The sequence below is a fragment of the Pygoscelis adeliae genome, unplaced genomic scaffold (genome assembly GCF_000699105.1).
Source record: "Pygoscelis adeliae isolate BGI_AS28 unplaced genomic scaffold, ASM69910v1 Scaffold69, whole genome shotgun sequence".
NCBI classification, from domain to species: Eukaryota; Metazoa; Chordata; class Aves; order Sphenisciformes; family Spheniscidae; genus Pygoscelis; species Pygoscelis adeliae.
The window spans coordinates 4,159,477-4,167,995 of record NW_008825619.1 but is presented as its reverse complement, the minus strand read 5'-3'; positions in this window follow the sequence as shown (position 1 = coordinate 4,167,995).

The window sequence follows — 8,519 nt, the reverse complement described above, 5'->3', positions numbered from 1 at the left end:
AGACAGTTAAGGGGGGGAAATTAGGAGACTACAGTTCTACTAAACTGATGTCAAATTGGACCTTCATATTGAATATGTTCTTAGCTAGAAACAGTAACATGCAAGATATTCACAACTTTTCTTTTGCCAATCCTAATAAAGCTGCCTTTGTTACTCAAAAATCTCTAAATATTTACAAGGTCTTCTTATGGACTTGCATATTGGGAGAGACTTCAAAAAAACCCAAAAAAGAAACAAAAAAACCCAGATAAAAATCAAAAGCCTAAATTGAAAGGTAAGGAAAATTTAATGGGGAACTTCAGAATCTGAGATGCAAGCTTAATTCTTCCACCTGTGTAAGAAGCCTAACATGACACTACACCTGTCCAGACACAGCACAGCTTTAGAGCAGGCAGGTAAAGCAGTGTTCTAGTTTTCTAGTTTCATTGATTCTGAATTAACATTTGTATCTTTTTCACCAATTTCTGTGAATAACAGTGTTTTCCAACTACATGCTATTGGTAATTGAGGTCCTAGTTAGTACAGGCCAGCCCTGCAGATTATCTCTTTATTTCTTCCATCCTGCAAACCACCACTCTACAACCTTCTGCTGGAGAAGAGCAAGTCACGCAGCTCTCGGATTTCTATGTCCTCAGTACATACTAAAGCCTATTTCTAGGTTCAGTTCAGTCTAACAAACTCCTTGGCAGTTGTATTCTTAGTTTTACAATGACTCTTCCGGTTTAAGAACTCAAATTTCTGACTAGCTTACTTGGGCACAATCCTGCCCACCACTAAACCACTGTAGAAGAGTCCCTGGGAGAGGTGATGAGTTGCTACACCCTTACACAGAGGACTGTGTATGTGCTCATGTGTAAGTATATGCATACACACACAAAATTGTTCTCTTCTGACTGCTGGTCACACCTTCTGTATGCAACTACCAGATGAGGAGGAAACACCTGTACTTTCCTAGTGGAAGTCAGCTGAGCAAGGGTGAAAAGGTGCATCTGTGAGACCTTACCAGCAAGTTCTTAGTAATAAACCCTTTGCACATGAACAAGAATAATGGGAGGAGTTCAAAGCAGGAAGAAAATGAAACAGACAGGAAAAGGGAGGTCCCCAGCAGACAAGGAGGAACAAAAATGGGCCATAGAACTCCAAATTCAAGCCCATGAAGTTCTACCTGTTAGAAGAAAAGGATGCGTTGAAAGAAGCTTTACGTCTCAATAACAAGTAACTGAAATGGTCTTAAATGCTGCAAGACACTATGATGCAGTGAAGTACTTCCTGCAGATCTCACAGCATCACTTCAAGTTTATATCTAAAAAGATTAGCACATCCTCACTATTACATTGCTTCCCTCATTTCTAGTTTATTAAGGTATCTTGGCTATCTCTCGAGCAGTACAGAAGCAAAAGGGTAAAGTTCTTCAAAACTGTCTTCCCATCTACTGTGTTCTCCCACTAACCTCACATGTCCTATATCCAGAAAGATTATGTCAGCATTTGCTGACTAGCTTGTTACCCTGAAGTCTGACGTTGCTAGACTAAACCTTTCTTCAAAATTTTGAAGTCTATGTGATTATCCCAAATATTATGGCAGAATTTTTCCTAAAATGTTCTAACAACTACTGGTAATTCAAGTTTCTGTACATTTGTAATGGTTGGCTCTGCACTGCAGAAGGCCTCCCCCCCTTAAATTTATCATTCTTCTTCACCAACTAGCCAGACTGGAGATAACTAAATATGTGTGTGTGTGTGTATATACACATACATATATATATGTATATACACATACACACACACACACGTGCGATTTATTGATTTGTCCAAATACCATTAAAGTGTCAAATGACAGAGGCTTAACTTAAATGTTCTTCAATAAAGAAAGCACCGTAAAACACTTTTGTGGCAGATTATAGCTTTAAATCACTTTAGACAAGTCTCAGACAGCAAAACTGAGAATCTTAAGTTAACTGGCAATCTTTGGGCCGACTAGAAGGCAAGTAGTTGAAGATGCACAGAGGTTAACACCAGAATCTTGAGGTATATACGCTATTACATCCTGGTGTGGTCTATAACTGCTTATTAACCAAAGAAAACCCTTCTCATACACCGAGAAGGCCCATCATGCTAGAAAACATGCCAACGAACATGATGCTAAAGGGATTTTATACTTCCGTAGTCTGGGAGAAACAGTGTTTTAGAATAGGCTATAGCCAAACTATACTTAACTACTAGCGTTCCCCTAGAGGTGAACTGAAGTCTAATGAGATTAGAAACAGACATCTGTCATGTCTATGTGCACAAACAAGCTCAGCACTACTGTTAGTGAAAATTTAAGTAATGTGATGTTTCAAAATATTTTAAGCCCCAATCCTGCAGAAACTTACTATACTTGGAGTATATTCAATTAAATTTTACTGAAATTAATTTCATGAAACTCTTTCCACCAATAAGTATTACTCAATGATACTAATGAAAGAGAAAACACATGTTAGAAGTTACCAGAAACCGTTTCTGGAGAAATGAAGCAGAAAGTGTCAAACAATGGGAGGAAAAAGTAAATGCAACTGGACTGAGTATAAAACAATGGTTGGAAAAAATATATATTCAGAAGACCATTCTTTTCAAGTCTTGGAACAAAGTGATGTGTAGATAAGTGCCAAAAGAATATGCATACCGTGACTTCACATACATCCTATTAAAAACAAATTGTGAGGTACAATAGTAAACAAATGCCTCACACCCAGCAAAGTCTACGCTGCCAGCTAATATTAGAAATTCAAGACAAGAGTTTCTCATTTAACCTTTCAGAACAGCTTTGCTCCTCCTTCTCCTCCTCCAGCCTGCTTGAAAACAGTGTTATACTTGTCCTGTATTTTTCCTCAAAGTACCACGTATGGCATTTTTCAAACATGTTCAATTATCACATTCCTGGAAGTTTTATGGACTCTTGTACCATTTCTGTGTAATGTCTCCTAACGTGCTACTGGGTTGTCACGCACCGACTTTGCCCATACGGCAGAGAAATTTTGCCTTGTAAAAGGCCACAGCCCTGCCCTTGTGGAGTGGGTGCCCATGGGCACAGAGGGAAACCTGCGAGCAGAGAGGGCATTACACTGCGCTCCAGCAGACCCCTGCCCAAACTACGCCACAGATTTGTAAGGCAGGCTTTCCAGACTGCTTCTCTTCTTAAGTTTCTGAACTACGTTAACAAAGCAATACTTTATGTGGGAGTGAAAGAGTGCAACTAATGTGACGCACACACGATCCAAGGGCACCGTTTCAATCACTTGCCTGAAGAGCTACTAAGCTCGACTTAGCTCTAAGCAACTGAAGTGGACATATGTTGACAGAATCTTTGATGCTTTTGGTTTCGGACTCCATTTCTTGCAAGTGGTGATCTGTGGCAGTCACCTCATTATTTAAGGTTTTTCCACTCTTCCAAGAGTTAGAGACCCTTAGTCAAGCACATATGGGTGCACGTTTCAGCTGCCTAGAAGTGGCGATGGACAAGTCATTAGTGGATGTTGTATACATTAGCATACACATACAGACATCCTCAATCTGCCTACTTATTTAAAAGCTCCGTATTTTAACTGGTATTACAAAACCAGTTAATGGTTACCTTTAAGGTATTAAAAGTCATCGAAAAATAAACCCATTAAAGAAAACTATGCTTAAAATGTGTCTTTTATTTTCCAAACATATCAGGAGATCTAACAAAAGAAACTGTATCTCCCCAAAATCTTTGCTTCTTTTATACCACTGGAGCAACAACCCCCCTGCTAAGTAAAGTAATTTTTTCTTTAAAGCCCAGTAACTACCTAAGGAAAAAAGCAATGGTTCTGCAATGATTTGCTACATTTTCTTCTCCACAACTCACTCTTTGCCTTTACTTTAAAATTACAGATACAGATGCCAAATTATTTACACTTTGACATGCTAGTTTGTATCATTTCTAAGCTTTTGATTCTCAACCTACCAGTCACAAATACAAATTCATGTAAGCTACAAATATATAATGTTAATGCAGGTGTTGGGGAGAAGATTCTCTAAAATATGTACTTAAAATCTTACAGCTGCTTCCACACTCCAGGTTGACCCCCTTGTCAGCCAGTAATTTTCAAACTTTTAGGAAAACTTAGCCCGTTTCCCCAATATTTAGTTATCCCAGTATTATTACCATTCCCCAAATAAACTTGCCTCCTACAGTCCTCTTTAATGCTGACCTTGCAAACTAACACAGTGTATTCCCCAATCAATATTAGTAATGTAGTAATATATCCTAAAGAAAAAGACAGTTTCACAGATTTATGTTCATCTGAAATTTTTTAAGAGGTTGAAGTTATGAAGTTTGGTGCTATTACTTCTATGGTTGCCAGCAGCTGTGCAATATGTTATATTTAAGCTTCGAGCTAGACCAATAAAGTACTTCCAACTAAGTAATACAAGGAATTACTCATAATTTCACTGTCACGCTTTTGCTAAAATACAGGAATAAATATTTTGTGAAAAATCCAGAGAAATCCAGTCTGATAATGTACTTTTTATGAATAGTAATAGTGCAATAAGAAAAAAAAAAATCTTAAGACAACCTGCTCAAACCCAATATAAAAAGTATTTAGAACTATTAGAAAAATTCATTTTCAGTATAAGAAACTGAATCAAAGAGTAAGACAGCACAAGTAATGTGTTGTTTTTTTTTTTTAACAGTATAAAATTTCAGGTCTACAAAAAAAAAGGGGGGGGAAGTAAGAAACAATCAACAGGAGATAAAGCACAATTATAGAAGACACACCATGCCATCAAACCTACACTGCTCTTAATTTGAACATAACTGAACATCCACAAGTAACAAGTACTTCTTCACTAGAACAGCAGTGGAAATTAGATTAAATTTATACAGTAACATAGGAAAGAGACTTCAACAGTAGATGGCCTCCTCTTCTTCTTCCCCATCTCCCATGACTGAGAAGGTTAAAAATAGAGGCTTCCGTTTCCTTAGATAATTTCACTTTAAACTTTTCTAGACCACTGAAATTAGCTACTTTGCCAGCTTCCTACATTTGTGTTAGAAAAGAAGGAGTGTTAAAAACACACTTCCATTTACAGCAACTCAGGAAACCGACTTGTGCAGTTTGCATTATTAGTATCATTTGTAAATGACAAGTCCCTCTAGAAGTTGTAGACATCTCTTCCAAAGTTTCCCTTTGGATATTGCTCACCCAAAGGCCCCTTGCACCACACAGTAACATTTTTTGGGGGGTAATCTTCTGTACTTGCATATTTTTCTATATTTATGCATTCCTTTGCAGTTAGTAAATGCAGATATTTTCAGTGCACAGCATTCAATTCCCCATATCCAAGAGCAGCTCCAGTACTAGGAGGGAGAGCTTAAGAGCTGCAGAAAGCCAGCTTCAGCTCCCTCCCTCCCAGCCCCGAGCCTTCGAGGAAGTCGGAGCCACAGGAAGCCCCTAACTTCTACCATGGCAGCACAGAGTGGCCCCAGCTGTCCAGGTCCATATTTTAAGGTCAGAAGGAACCACTGTCATCATCCAATTGACCTCCTGCATAATACAGGCCACAAAACTTCAGCTGGTAATTCTTGCATCTAGCCCAACATCTCGTGGTTGACCTAGAGCATATTTTCCATAGTGGTAAGAGCAGTGTTTGTTTATATTGAAAAAGCAGAATATGTATCTGAACTGTTTATCTTTAAGTACTGCATATCAACAAACAAAAAGTAGCAGGTGTCCGAATACCACTCTAGTATAAAGCTGTATCATCTACACATTACTATAATGCAGTGCCACCCATTCATTAGGAAGTCTGGTATGCTTCGTTAGGCATTGCCTCGTTAGGCAATTTTTTGATTGCTTCTTATTTTGCTAGACTGAAATCATTCTGACTGAAGTTCTCCCTCCTGCGGGTGTGCCTCATTCTCATCTCTTGTGAGAAGTTTCAATTAAAACAGCTCAGCCATTTGAAACAATAAAGCAGAGAAAAAAATGCTGTCCCTCCACACCCCCATGCTAGAATTCCTACAGCAGTCTCCCAGATAATCTCAGCGCTACTAACACCGGCATGTGAATTTTTTAGGTGTCTCCTATTATCCCCATGGAAAAACGTTCAAGTTTGGTCAAGGCACAGGGGCGTGGAAGAGGGGGAATATTGTTGCACATGCTCAACATAACTCTGTCAAGTACGGAAGCCCTGAACATGCGCCAGCTTCTCAGGACCTCTCCTCGCTACACACTCACTCAACCCCAGTGTGCCAGGACATCGCGAGGCTTGCTCCGGCTGCACGGAGCAGCTCCAGAAAAACATTTCCAGTACAACCCTGCTCCTTGTATCCTGGAAACAGAGACTAGGAAGCCAGTTTCTTCTTCCAGTCTCAATGCAATCCCTGTTAGCACCTGAACACCATGGAGGAAGAGAAGGAAGCAGGCACACTGTACCACAGAAGGATGAGGAGAACAGGAACCAGGTGCTGGAAGAAGAGGGGGCAATCAGAAAGCAGGAAGCGGTGCAGGGAGGCACAGACAGGAAAGAAGGAGAAGCACAGGGAGAAGGATTAACAGCAGAGCTGGAGCAGATGGGAATGGCTGGGAGTACTGTAAATGCAGATATTGAATGCATTGTAAATGCAGTTGAGTGGTTAAACATTGGAACAGGCTGCCCAGGGAAGTGGTTGAGTCACCATCCCTGGAGGTATTTAAAAGACGGGCAGATGAGGCGCTTAGGGACATGGTTTAGTGGGCATGGTGGTGTTGGGTTGACGGTTGGACTCGATGATCTTAGAGGTCTCTTCCAACCTTAATGATTCTATGATACTGTGAACAGACCACAGCCTAAAAAGCAGGAAAGACGAGACTACCCAATGCATCAGGTGCCGTCCTGTACATCCCTCTGCTCTCAGACTCTGAAAACCCAAAGCAGAACATGGCTCCATTCTCCCCTGTGTGCTCCACTGAACGTAGTTACTCTTCTCCAACTACACCATAAACTCCACCCGCAGTTTTGTATGAAAGCTGGATTAACAGCTTGGTACCATCGAACTGGAGAGATCCCCGTTGTCTTCAAATGCGTCCCCCTCTGCTGCCCTAACTGCACAATCCCATCATTTCATAGCACTACTACTTCTGACACTTATCTGATCATACAGTAAGCTAGTAGTAGGTATGCTTCAACTCTCTAGAACTGCAAAAAAACTAACGGGGAAGGGGAAAAGTAGTAATTTGGGTTTTTTCCCATGGTTACTGAATGGAATCAGTTTACTTTGCTATCAGATGAGCAAAAAAGGCAATGTAAAGGAGGCAGGAGTTGAGAAAGATCTCCTACTATTCATAAAAAGCTGTTAATCCAACTTGCAGCGTCCTAAGGGTACACTAAGCCTCACTCCTCAGGGTGGGGGGCAGGGAACGGACGGGGAACCAAAAAACCCACCCAAACAAAACCAGAATGCAGCCCCATAAATAAAGATGATTTCACAATAATGACAATGTAGACCATAATTCTGGCATTTTAGAATGTGTCTACGTTTGGCTATGCAACTTTAATAAACATGAAAAAGCCTTACATACGCATCACAAAAGTATCTCAGTTAGGAAGAGTACATTTAGGCCCCAGGATCCATATCTTAAAGAGCCTTCTAAAGTTTAGGGGAAGAACAAAGCCTATTTAAAAAGTCTGACTCTTTTCTGACAAAGTCAAGTACACAGCAAATGAAAAACCAAAACGTCAAAAGCACCTTGGAATATCCACTGCTAGGCAATGGTACTGTTGCCCCAGGAACAGTAATCCCCAATACGAACGCTTCCGTCATTGCTCATGAAAGGTTAAGACCTAACAACATAGGAACTTGACATGGATAACATGTTTGGAAACCACCGAATTAATCCATTTATCTATTAAGATTGGTTAAAAAAAACAACACACACTGGGAGCTACTCAGGAAATAATTAGATATTCATGAAGGAAATGAACTACTAAAGCACATGTAAAGATGGATTGATCAAACAACCGTTAAAAAAAAAAAGGTGTGCAAAGAGAGGCAGCTACTGTGTTTTGAGACATATCCTCAACAATATGCTCACTAAAAAGTATTTTTTCATAGTAACTGCAATTAGAATCTCTGCCCAGCTTCTCTTCTTTTTCTCAAATAAGATCAAGTCTATCTTTAATGCAGAGAGCACTTACAAGCAACAACAGAAAAGCCACAAAGACATCAGAAATGCAGATTAAATGAACTGCAGGAGGAGAAGTGGAGGAAGAAGGAGAAAAACATTTGCATTTCCAAGAGGCCTGTCTGGTACTGAGTAATAAGCAGGTTGGACAGATGCATTCAGAAGAGAAGTGGGGGTTTAGGTCTGACATATTAGAAACCTAAGCTCTTCCCAGTGCTAGCAGAAGGGACATAACGTTTCCTTTACTTAAAATACAGAAAATCACCTGCTCACAGAAATTACATGAAGCCTTGTCAGAGTAACTGTTCCCTGGATTTCACAGCCCTTTGTGTTACTAGCAGAGGAA